The sequence below is a fragment of the Prionailurus bengalensis genome, chromosome A1, assembly GCF_016509475.1.
Source record: "Prionailurus bengalensis isolate Pbe53 chromosome A1, Fcat_Pben_1.1_paternal_pri, whole genome shotgun sequence".
In the NCBI taxonomy this organism is placed as follows: domain Eukaryota; kingdom Metazoa; phylum Chordata; class Mammalia; order Carnivora; family Felidae; genus Prionailurus; species Prionailurus bengalensis.
This window is the reverse complement of record NC_057343.1, coordinates 20,692,416-20,706,032: the sequence shown is the minus strand read 5'-3', so window position 1 is coordinate 20,706,032 and position 13,617 is coordinate 20,692,416.

Below are 13,617 nucleotides of genomic sequence, written 5' to 3'. Positions count from 1 at the left end.
CTTGGCGAGTCTTCAGAGCTTTTAAATAGCTAGTATTTTTCTGACACTGCAAAGAGGATTTTTTTTAAAGTTATGCTACCAGGAACACTTTTTTTCCTGACCTTCCAGAGCTGGCATGTTCTATGGGACACAATTTGAAGATCACTACATGATGCCCTTAAGACATCAAATATGATTTTTTCTGTCGGTGGCAACAAGCTCATGTCTACAAAGGCCTAGGTCTTGGTAACTTTTGACAGACAGCTAGCAGAAGGACTAGGTGGTTAGAGCCCTCGAGAGGGTAGACTTGGGTGGATAGCCATGGCGGGAACTCTGAGCAACTCTGAGTCACTCAGGACGGTATGGCCTAGTTGTATTTCCTGGGGGTAAAGGGTGACTCTGCATTATTCCCAAGTAGTAGTTTCTGTTACACCACAGATTATTGTTCTGTGAGAATTTTTGAGCTGAGCCCACCAAATGCATTTCATCGAGGACTTTTTATTTAAATGGCACCCCCAGATACGAAGGGTCATTTTCTTTTCTACTGATGACTCACTTGTTGAAAGCCAGCGTTAGTGCTCAGATTATTGAAAAGAGCATTTCCTAGTGATTTGCAATACATTATCGTATGGGACTCTGATTACAGCTAAGGATTTCCTCATAAAACCAGCTTGAGCATTTACTACATTTCTGGAGAAATATATGTGTTCTTTGCCTCTGTGAGGACAAGGTTATGGGTTTTATATGGGTTTGGGGTCGGGGGGAGAGCACCATCCTGACGCTGCATAGTTGCCGAGATGAAGTAAACTCAGTCCAAAAAGTAGAATCAGCCTTGATCTTTGTCCAAAAGGATTCTTGAAGAAATGAAATAAGACACAAGGCAGAGGGAGGATGAGAAGGCGTTTGGTTGATCTCATGAAAATGGAATCTGTGAGCATGAAGACAGAGCAATGAAAATCTGTAGGCAGGCAGAAAATACAAGCAAGTCAGTGAACGCAGTGCCTTTTCTTCCTCTCCACTCCAGTCCTTCCATTTTCCTTACTGATGAGTCTCTATTTGCCCACCCAGAGTTAGCACCTGACTGGGCCACTGGGCGCCTGGACGTCTGGTCAAACATTATTCTGGGTGTGTCTGTGAGGATGTTTTTAGATGAGATTAACATTTGAACCAGTAGACTGAGTAGAGCGGATTTCTCTCTCCAATACTGGTAGGCTTTATCGGATCTGTTGAAGGCTTGAATAGAATAAAAAGGCTGAAGAAGGGGTAATTCTCTCTCTCTCTCTCTCTCTCTCTCTCTCTCTCTCTCTCCCTCCCTCCCTCCCTCCCTCCCTCCCTCCCTCTCTCTCTGTCTCTCTCTCTGTCTCTCATTCTGTTGGTTCTGTTTCTCTGGAGAGAAAACCCTTGGGTTTGTCAATCATTCGCTGATGTTCTGTTTCCTTGTTCAAATAATTGGGACATTTCTGCCTACATTCCTTAATTCAAATTCCTTGGCTATTTTTTCCAAATCAAACCAATAAAAATCTATTAAGCAATGATCCTTATACTTTTTGGTCCCAGGACCTCTATGTCATCACATATCACTTAGTTTCTGGGAAATTCCAATGTACAGCAGTGATAGAATAAGTGTGAAAAGGAAAATACCATCTTAATATTACTATGAGTATAGTTCTGTCCTCACAGAGCTCCAGGAAGGTCTTGGGAACTCCCAGGATTCCCAGACACTTTGAAAACTGTTGCTCTATGGCATCTACAAATGGTTTTCTTGCCTCCTTCCCTGGGACCCTATTATCCCACATCATTGCCTCACTGATCTTCCTAAAACAAACCTTTAATTGGGATATTCCCCTACCTAGAGATCTTTTTGTAGCTCCTTATCAACCAGAGGATAAGTTATAAGTCTAAACATGGCACAACAGCAGCAACCGTGATCTGGGCCAGGCCCATCTTTGCCTGGAAAACTCCTGTCTGTGCTTTAAGTCTCAGCCCAGTTAACTAGGAAATTATGATAATTTTCACATATATTTTACCTAAAATGCAATAAGAAGTCTAAATTATTTTACGTGCAGACACTTTGAGGATAAGAAATGTATGGCTTTGATGTTAAGGTTTTATATTAGAGGTTAGAAAATTTTTAAATTTGATTCCAGATGTCCATTATACACTTTAATTTGAGCCTCTGTAAGACATTAGTGCCCTTTGACATTTTGTCAGTCCTCATTCGTATATATCCAAACTTTGGTTGTATTTATGTATCTCGGGGTTGCCTTCTAGGATAAAAGTATGACATCTATTAAAAAGCAAAAAGTGAAAAACAAAAAACCTTCACTCAAATGTCATCTTATGCCTTCCTTACAACCTCTTTCCTTCCTTTGGTTCCCTTCCCTTAGAGAGTCTTCCCGTGAGCTCTTCACATACCTGGATATCTACCTCCTTCATGAAGGGTCTGTAAGCCCCTTGAAGATATTTTTCATTTGTCTTTGTAATCTGACTTCAGTACAGTTGACTGACGTGGCCCCTAATACTCTTTAAACATGTTTGTTAATAAATGGCTAATGGAAATCAGACCTGTATGTATGTTGTCCATAGTCATCATTTTCCTAGTCTCCATGCTATCTTCCAATATGGCTTTTCTCGCTAATATCCAAGATTCTGTTCTCAGCAGCATAATATTCTCCAAGAGTCATTATCAAAACTTCAGCCATCTGTGAATCCTTCTTCACTCAACATATTCATCCAACTAGCTGCTGAGACCCCTTCAGTTTACCTCTGCCATGCCTCTCATGTCCATTGTCTGCTTCGTACCGTCCCTTGTCAGGCTTCATTTACTTCATCAACTCACTTGACCAGTAACATAGCTTCCTCATCTTCCGAGAGCAATAGGACAGTGAGCTTCTTGAGGGCAAAAGATTTACTCTTTCACATACTCTTGGCATTTTGCATAGGAGTCAAGAAGTGTCTTTTGAATGAAATGTGAAATGCCACCTATCATATACACTGTCTCCATTAAAAAAATCTTTCCAAAGAAACTTCTAATTATGTCTTTTTACCAATTTAAATTTTTTCTGTGTATTCCATTAATTACCAAATGTAGGGGATACTGTTGATTCCCTGGGCCCACATCCCCTCACTCCCGAGGTCTTCTGGAGCCATGGGGTACACTTCCCAAGACAATTCGCCATCTTAAAGTCTTCATCTCTTATTTTCCTGAAAGTTTTCTTCAGCATCAAGGGTGTTCTGCTAAAGGTATAACCCCAAATTTGGGAAAAGTTGACACCCTTGAGGGCAACCCTTAACCAATGTGGGTTTCGGGGGGGTTGTCACTGGCTAGATGTCTTATTCTCCTCATCCCTTAGTTGGTCAACTCTGAAGCATACTCCTCAGTTTCTCTAGCAGGATTGATCACCAGTTGCCTCAGCAGTAAATCACTAATAAACATTTCATTGGCTTCTCTCCTTTCCCTGTCTCACCCCCTTTCTTCCCCTATGCCTCCTAATATCGCCTCCCAAAGAAACTATTTGAACCCAAGCAATGACACTGAACAAAATCTAAACTTCTTGACTACCTCCTGTCATTTGATTCTAGCCTACCTGTTTAGGCTACATCATCTGTTCTCAACACATACTCCATCCTCTGGCCTGAGTGGTCCCCAAACCATCTCAGTCCAAGTTGTAATCATTCTACACTTTCATCCATTAGTAATGGAGTGAGATCTGTATGATTCCCTTAGACCAATATAACTCCTCTCCCTAGTGTGGGGAAAGGCCTAGCCTCTTGTAAAAGAGGCCTCTCAGAAGAGGGTGAATACATCCTGGTCCTCTAAGCAAAAGAAAATGGAGGTTATCACTGATGAATTGATAGCTGATAATGTCTGCCACAAACAGGTAAAAGGAAGGTAAAACAGAAAGAAAACAGATGTTGGAGATGTATTGGTAGACTGAGGTGAGTAATCTGACATTTACAACAGGAACAGACACTTTTTAGGTACCCACAGACCCAGACCCATCCCCATGGACTGCCTCCCTGGTCCCTGCCACAGGCCTCTCCCAATGCTGGCCCATACCTTGCCCAAGTGAACACCTGTGGAGGGGTAGCCAGGCCCCCTAGGCCTCTGCTATAACTGCTTCTGCCAGAATGAGGATCCCAAACCCACCACTCCTTGTTTTTCAGAAACTGACACCCCCCGCTGTAAAGTCTCCTTGCAAAGCCATAGCTTTAGCTTCAGTTCAGAAACCCACTGCCAAGTTGCCTAGGGTTGGGCCACCGAGAATTTCCAAACATGTCTGGAGCTTCCACGGGCTCTGAGATGTTAATCAAACACCCACCTGAAAGTGCTTTAGAAGCACCTCTGCTCTCTGGTTTATGATGTGCTCATGTTGAATGAAGATATATTTCTGGTCCAATCATGAGTTCATATCAAGACATATTAGAGAAGGATTTTTCCTAACGGCTTACTTTAGAATATTGTTCCCTAGAGACCAGGTGCTTTTCACAGCTCCTCGGAGGCCTGTAAGGAGTGATGGAAAAATGCAGCTCACATAGAAATCAGACATACTGGAATTCAATATGCATATCTACCTTAATTTAGCCTGCTTATTGATTCTCTTGGGGTGCTTACTTCACACCTTCGCTAGTCTCCCTTAGCTTATTTCCATCTCAAAGGAAAAAGGAATTCTCAAGCACATTTTCTTCAAGAAAGATGTGTGTGCTCCAACTAAGTAATAAACATTTCTTTCCATAGAGCATGTCACACTCAGGAGAAGTGTTCAAGGATGTTTTCATACGGGCATAAACGGCAGCCAGTCCTGGAGACACTCATAGATTAGATCACCATGCATTTGAGAGCCTGGACCTTCATCCCTGATCCTTTTTTCCCTAGAGGTGACCTCAGATAAACCACTTGAATTGACTGAGCTCCTTTCTCTGATCTGCAGTGGGGAATCAATCTAACTGTTCAATTTCCTTCCCTGGATCCCTACCATATAATCCCTTCCCTGAATCTGTGTAAACACTTCAGTGCTTTATAAAAGTAGGGGATTCATATTCCTACCTAACGGGTAGCTCTGGGTAAACTCTTTCTTTTCTTTTTTTTAAATTTTTTTTTAATGTTTATTTATTTTTGAAACAGAGAGAGACAGAGCATGAACGGGGGAGGGGCAGAGAGAGAGGGAGACACAATCTGAAGCAGGCTCCAGGCTCTGAGCCATCAGCCCAGAGCCTGACGCAGGACTCAAACTCACAGACCACGAGATCGTGACCTGAGTTGCAGTCGGACGCTTAACCGACTGAGCCACCCAGGCGCCCCTAAACTCTTTCTTCCTAGAGCTGTCAGTCACCAACCTGAAACTGGCAGTCTTCAGATGTACAAATTAGCACTTCCTCGGTGGAGGACAGTCCGGGATTCTTTGATCTCCAAATTTATATGATGGGCTTCCAAGGGGGTCAGTTATAGGAGGAGAAGTAATGACCCCTCAGTTAACATCATACACAACAGAAGTGCTATGACTCCTTTATGTTGCCAGCACACCATTCGGTTCACTATAGCCAGAGCTTGCCAAGGAGTAATCTACCAGGTAGCCTGTGTTAACATTCCTCCTGCTGACTCAAGTGGAAGAGTGACTCGTCCAGACACGATATGGAATCATTTGGAGGAAACTCAAATTCATGGGCACCTGGGGTTAGAACAAGTGAAACATGTAGATGGACACACCAGGAATCAGGAATGAGGCAGTCACTCACTAGCATTTCAGTTATTAACATCTTGGGGAATTTAGCTCAAGTCAGACGAGGTAACAGTTGATAATAGCAGCTGTTATAATGTCATTGTTTCCTTACATCTTGTTGATTAATTTGTTGGTGGGGAGGTTCTCCTAGAGTTTTGCTGTGTTAGAAGCCTAATATGGTAGTAGATGCTGGAGTCAACATAACCCACTGGACACTGGAAATCGGAATGCCAAATAGTCATTACAGCTCTGTCTCCAGCTATAGGAAGGATCCCCCATGACAACTTGACCAAGAGACTGCAAAGCTAAAGAACAAATGGGGCATCTATCATTGTCAGACAGGCTGAGTGGAAAACACTCCTGACACACCACTTTTTTCCTCTCTTGGCTATAGTCAAATTTCCTGACTTCGGGAGTTTGAGTTGTCATCCATGAAATGGCGATAAGCATCTCAAAGTATAATGGGGAAAAACTGTTTTCTTCAAGAGCAGATCATTTATCACCAATACTCGCTGGAAGTTCTCAGGGGACAATCTGCTGGTAGTTCAGTCAGGGCAACAGCTATCTTTCCCAGGTCTCTTTATCTGATGCTTTCGTAGCCTAAAGGCAGAGACACGGTTAGAACAACAATAGAACAATAGAACAATAGACCAATAGCTTAAATAGAAGGAAACCACCAATTATAATTGCTTCAAAAGATTCTAGCATAAGAACCAGAATTAACGTAAGAATTAGGTATGGCAACTGAATGCAGCTACTACATTATTTTCAAGGAGAACGTGGATGCTGGAGAGTTGGCAAAAGGGAATCTTTATATAACATCATTTTGCATGTCCAACTTTCCAAATATGAATTCCATGGGCACAGGGTTCAGAAAGACACCTAATCCTTGGAATTTTCATAGGCCCTCACCCCATCATCAAGGAGCCTGCTTTTTACTTTTTCTGGTTTCTCCCTCTACAATGGCAAGTATACTCGGTTCCCCATATGCAGAGGCAGCCATAGACACCAACTGAAAGAAAAAGGCAAATTCTATGAATGCCCAGAAGAGTCCTTGCCTGGCTGCTTCTAGAGCCTGGGCACATGGACAAGAGCTTGCTTTTAAGCTTGTGCTATACAGCCTTAATACAATATACCATGAAGTAGATTAATTCATAACCTGCCACATAGTAGCAGATCCATATATATCTGCTAAATGAAATACAAAAATCTTTGCATTCAGTAGGAAGGGAAATATAGAAAAGTCAAGAATAGAGAAAAGTGTTCAATAAATATACATGGGGAATGAATAAGGAGACTTTTCTGGAACTAGAATACCTGAGTTTAAATCTCAGCTGCAGTACTTGTATCTCATTGACCTTGGGCAAGTTCCATAACTTTTCTGTGCCTCAGTTTACTCATTTGTCAAATGGGGATAATGATTTTCAAAATGCAATTTTCAAAAAATATGAAATCATTGATTTTTACATTCATTAAAAATGAAATAACTAGTAAGATGTTATGACTGGTTCAAAGAGCATCTGAGAAACTAGGACACTGACAAGAGAACTTAATAGAGAAATAGTAGGATAAGGTCATTGGGTTACATATGACCTGAGTAATGCCCAACATGTCGTAAATCACTGGGGCTATGTGTTCCACTTATGATAAATTATTTGTAAATCTCCTGGGTCAAAGTCTTCAAGTGCACAAATGACTCCCTAAGTCTGGGAACTTGGATCAAGATTAAGCAATGTGGCAAACCAAGAACATTCCTGGAGAAAATCCTTGGGCGGCCTTTTCTCTCTTGCATTGAAAGGACATGTTGTCCACCTTTTTGCCTTCATTCTAACTTTTGGATAATTTTTTCTGACAGCACCTCCCTTAACGGGTTATTAGGATTAGAAGGCTATGGGGATTAAATGAGTTAATATGCGTACAGTCCTTAAACCGGGGCCTGGCATTTACTTAGTAAAAGCTTTTAAAGTTACTCTCTGAGTTTGGCCGGTTAAGTCATGTCCACCTAATAATGCCCAGGAGGGGATTTAGAGCAAGACTCAGAAGTGTTATGACTAGCTACATTGCCTTCGCTTCGCTCAGGAGACTCCCCACTATTTAATCAGAGGAGAAATGAATACCATTATCTGTTGTTATTACCAATATTAAAACTAGCATTTTGGGATGGGAGTAAACCAAACATCAGAAGATGTGGAGGGTGAGCAAGAAGGGGTCAAACAGAGAGAGAATCAAAGGGCCAAGGCCTTCCCCATCCAACCAGCCACCAAATCCTTGGAGAAGTCTTCCATCACCTCCCCACTATCTGCTCTGACGTTTGTTGCCCAGGGTGCTGAGGCGGGTTCCTCACCTGGCTCCCTCCTCCTGCTGCTCTCTGACCACCCCTTCATCCTCCACACACCCCCAGAGCCTCTGCCTGTAATATGGATCCATCTATTCTTGGCACACCAGTTCCACCCTCCGTGTCCCCCAGCTGGTTCGGGTGGCCTCACTCCCCATTCACGCTGAAGTGCCTGCCACCCTCACCTCTCCTCATAGCCACGGCCCCCTTCTCCTCCCCACAAAGTCATACTCACAGACCCACTTGAAAGCAACCTCTGCATCGAGACCCTCCCTAAGCCCAGGGAACAGGCAGTTCCCTCCTGTCTAGTCTCACGTCTCTGTTGACACCACCATCTTGCTGTATTATGTACATGCGCTTAGAGGAACTGAGAGCCGGCTCTGCCTCTGAACTGTGAGTTTCACTTCACCTCCTATTTCCCGCCTGTAGCCCAGTGCACGCAGTCACCAGCAGTAAATACTCACTCGCCGAGTGGTCTAGCCTTGCACCGGTGCTCTCACTAGGGCACAGCCTGGCTGGATGCTTAGCAAACGTGTGTTCTCATCTCTCAGGGTGCCTGGCGAGACCACATGGCTCAGCCTCCCTTTGGAATATGAGCGGAAAAGTGTGCCTCAGTTCCAGGCTTGCCCTTGACGTCACCTACATTCGCCTCACCCCTAGTCCCTCTGTGTCTCCGTGTGTTTCTGGAAATGCTGACAAATAATACCGAGGCAGTGAGAAGAAAGGATGAAGGCAAGAAAAGCAACTCCTGGCCTCTAATTGAAGGAATTCTTCACTGCAGGTATACTCTTTAGATACTGGGCCTCTACCACCATCATGCTTTCTGTGTCTCCGGCTCCCATACGTCACTTAGAACACGGAACTCTTAACACCGCCCTCTGTTCTCCGGACTGAAAAGAGCAGTGGAACTATATCATTTTCGTGGGGTCAAGAAGTGAAAATATTATAAGGGGAAAAATATTTCCTGAGAGGAAGAGAGCATCAAGGGCCTGAGCCTGGGGTTTTCAGATGTGGGAACACAATACATGGGAAAGAACCTCATGCAGGGCTGATAGACAATCGGTGGGTCCAGACGTCTACCGGGACTAAAGACTTGCTTCTAATGCAGGTGATGTGAGAAGGGCAGTCTGCTCCCTGTTTGTCAGAGTCCTCACTGAGGGCCGCAGCCCAGGGGAAAACACGAGGAAGCAAATCCCGCGGGCTGGGGGATATCCTCTACGTGACTCTCCCAGGGACAGTTGGGGACCGCCACACCACCAACAGCACCTCACTGTCAGCCCTAGACAGAGACGGGGAGCTCGGGTTATGTCAAGGGGGAGAGCAGCTACTAAGAAGTCTGCAGCAGATGGACGTTTATCTTCCCTTGGTATGTCTGTAAATAAATGGTTTTAATTTGGGGAAACATACATCTGGAGTATCGCTGCATTGCCAAACAGACAGAGTCTTGTCACAATACGACAACGGCATCCAGAAGGTTGTCTGTTTCTCGTGAAATGTCGCCTAGAGGGTGCTCGGTGTCTCAGAATTCGGCGTGCTCCGTGGATGCCCGTCACGTGGGCACGTTAACATGTTATTTGGGGGCAAGAGTTAGCCAGGGAAGGACTCGGGGGATGTTAGGGTCAGGGTGTGGGTCTAGAGTCTCCAGGGTCCTGGAGCTGCCCTGACTTCTCAGTAACCCCATTTAACCTCTCTGTGCCTCAATTTCATGCCCGGGGAAATGAGATGTAAAGCACCCTGGATTAACATACCTCCTTCTTTAAGAAAATTGAATTTGACATCCGAGACAAATAAGGCTCTGCAAAGCTTCATCATGAGATTCTTGAAAGCAGAAAACCCCATGGTATATATAAAATGGATGTTGATTCCTTTTCAAAATGTAGATTTCATTCACATTCTCAAGAACACAATTGTTTCCTACAGAAAAGTGCTTTTCTGAGTTATACAGCCCTGTTAGTGGTTAATCAATGCCTGGCGACTCGATTACAAGGCACTTAAAAATATATGAAACAAGACAAATGTTAACCAAATGTCAAGATAATGTTAACATTATTCGTATGAGATCATAGAGCATTAGCCCTAGAAAGGATCTCGAAAATTGTTTTGTTCTAACTTCTCACATTGCCGCCGAGAAAACAAAGTAACATGAAATCACTGGCCACTTCTCCTATATCAAAATATGTTGCCTGTATAAAATTCTGCATGATGCTAGTTAAAGTGCTGCTCAGGTAAGCTGAAACATCTTAGAATGGAAGAGACTTCCACAAGCCTCTGTTTCCCCAGATTATCTATTCACACAACTATTGGGTGTCCACTACCATTAATATATCTTCCTTTGGCTGAAAAAACAAACAAACGAAAACAACAACAAGATCTGAAGGGGGAAGGATCCAGAGTTGTGGGGAGAGAAGTGTGTTTTTCTTCCTACAGATCCTTTTTTACTGCTTCCGTGGAACATTGTGGATGTTGAGATTTCCTCTTCAGCCCACAGGGTCGCGTGTGAACCCAAATAATGCTCCTTGTCTAAGGAGACCCCTGTTGCGTTTGCTTGTGATCTCTGAGGCATGTGCCATGAAGTCTGATGTCATCCTTGCTCAGAGTCAGCTCTGAGAAATGTTCGGTCTCACAGACACTAGTGGAAAGGAAACACGTCCAGGGAAAATCGGGAATGGCAGGGAGTGTGGAAAAGTGGGATGGCCAGGCCATGGTTAGGCTGGGATGGTTGGCATGGGGGGTGCAGACTTGCTGGCTAGGAGAGGAAGAGGACAGTGGATGCCATCACTAAGCCCCTGTTACAGATGAGGCAATAGCAGTCAAAGAGGCTGCGTGTAGAGATTTGTCATGGGTGCTATCTATGGGGTTTCCTGCATTCTGGAAGGAACGGCCAGGACTGAGCTTCGGTGCCCATTAGAAAAAAGTGTCCCCTCCTCAAGCTAAAAAAAAAAGTGTTTCGTGTATTACTGGCCAACCTAAATAAACTGACTCGAGCTGTACGCAAGGAAAAGCATGATAGGTGGTAGAGAAGGAGTCAGGGCGAGCCCCTCCTCCATCTGAATTAGTGGCTCTGGACAGTGGCCTGTGAGGGGGAAAGGAGTGGGGGAGGGGAGGGGAGTAAGGACTTAAAGGAAGAGTCAAGGGCAGTTCTGGCTCTGGGGCCTCAGGGGTAAAATTTACCATAAATGTACCCAACCTCTGGTTCCTTGAGTCACTCTCTTTATTAAATCCATATATGAGTCCCATTGGATTCGGGAGAATTTCTGCTGCATAGACACGTCCTGGGCTTGGCCAGGCTCTTCCCTGTGCCATCTACAGGGACAGGCAGGGCTATGCACATGCCCAGGAGCCCCTGAACTCTTTCCCACTCACAGACCCAGCACCTGCCCTGTGCCCCCGACCCCACCCTAGCCTCCTACAGGAGGCGACCTTATGGGGTGCAGGGAACATGGGCAGTGAGGCTTGTAGCTCCAGAAGAAGCAGCCCTCGGGCCACCTGAGGAGTAGCTGAGAGAGAGTAGAGCAAGGTGCTCGCGTGGAGGTCCGAGTGGGTGTGTGCACCCTCTCGGCCACACCGGATACACCCGAATCTCCCCTCAGCTCCCCGAGGGGGCAGCTGCAGGGGTGGATTTGAGCTTTGTGGAGTCTTAAAAGTACACAGTTAAAGGGCTCTCGTTAAGAAAAAATTATAAAATTATGAATAGCAATTTGCGTGGAAATACTTATCTAGAATGAGCAACGAAATTGCCACAGATGACAACTTTAAACAGCTGGCAATGAAATATATTTTAATCAGTTAAAACCTAGAAACGTATTTTAATCAGTTAACAGCCTGACATCTTTATATGTTTCCCACATTTTCTTGGCTGCTTACTGATCTTCTTTTCCTATGACAATGATAATGTCATAGCATTTTCTACATAGAGAATGGGAAGATGATTCCGTTGCAGCCCCTCCTTTCGAGTTGAAAACTTCAGCTGCACAACTTATTGGGAATATTTTACATTTTTTTTCTTTTTTTTTTTTTAGAATTGCCACGTGTGGGAAAACCTCTGTGAACTTCCTTTCATATGTGAGCTGCAGGATTTAAGGTCATTTCAAGTTTTCTTGCGCAGTGGCTAAGCCTAAATATTCTTTAAATATAACATTCATTAACCAGTGTATCATACATCCTGTCGTAGTGGTGACTCTATTTCCTGATTTCCTCATCGGTGTCCATATTTATGTCAAAGAGGCAAGAAATGAAAACCTTTTCAATGTGTTTGAGGAATCACGTGAATGATTTACTCCGCTTCATTAACTGAATTATCAAATAATCCAAGTATCTGCCCATTACTTCTATTCGAAATTCCATCCCGGAGGATATGTCTACACAGGAAATGTACTAGCTCAATAACTACACAGAGAAGTGACCGTGTGTCACGTAAATATACCTCACCAAACCCAAACTAAATGAATCCCCCGGGGCAACTTCCCTTTAGCTGCTTCCAAAAACGTCCTCAGCCACTCCACCACCGCTCAACACAGCAGAGGTGTGATGGGGGGAAAGACAGAGTGAAAATAGACAGCAGGCTTAACTGATCGCAATTTAAATACCCGCCCTCTGCAAATCGTACTAAAACGTATGACCGTAGGACTGTGTGAAGACATTTCCTCCTTCCGGGGCCTTGGAAGTTCCCTGGAGATGAGGGGGCCCTGGGTCGCCAGCTCCCAGCTTCACAGTGAGTGTGCCCTGGCTAGTAGATCAGTGGCAGGTAGACGATGGAACAGGCAGTCTTGGGCAAAGCACCCCCCTGACCATACAGACGACCCGTAGGAAGGAAGGGAGGGGTGGAGGAAGCCTTTCTGAAATAAAGCTCACCCTGCTCACTGGTCACTGGCAATTGTAGAGCCTGCTTGGGCAGAAATGGCAGTCAGACTCTGAAAGATAATTTTGTCAACAGGCAAAATGTCATGTCGACACTAGTCTCCTTCTCACACCCCAAACATGGCCTGTGGCTCTCTGGAGGGAAGATAACTCCCCTATCCTGGTAGCCGAGGCATTACACGAAGAGACGGGGATTTTAGTGACAAAGCTTGCCCCACAGTTCACCACTGGAGGTGCCCGGTCTCACGAGGGAGGGAAGGTGAGGCCACACCAAGTGCTTGCTCTGCACTGCCCCGCCCTGGGGCAGAGAAGGGTGGAACCTCCCTGAGACACGATGGCCCCCGGGCACAAGGGTTCTGGGACATTGCTGACCCCCACTAGCAGTACTTTCTCCTTGCCCCGAGGGGGTGGCTGATTCTCAGAGTGTGCGTGATAATCATACCCCTCAGAGCCTTGGTTACATGATTGCATCTAATCACGTAACACACGCAGAGGCATGTCAAAGACTAGAAGGGAATCTAAGAAAAATGGAAACATCTGTGGTGGCGAGGTAGAATTATGGGTGATTTTTAAGAATTCTTTTAATGTCATTATAGTCTTGCTACAATAAATGAAAATTGAGAAAGGACAAGTAAAAGGACTAGGAGATTTGGATGCAGAGAGAGAGAAAGAAGGACCGTAACTCAGACAATCCTAGAAATGTAGGTAGTAAATCGCCAAATTGTG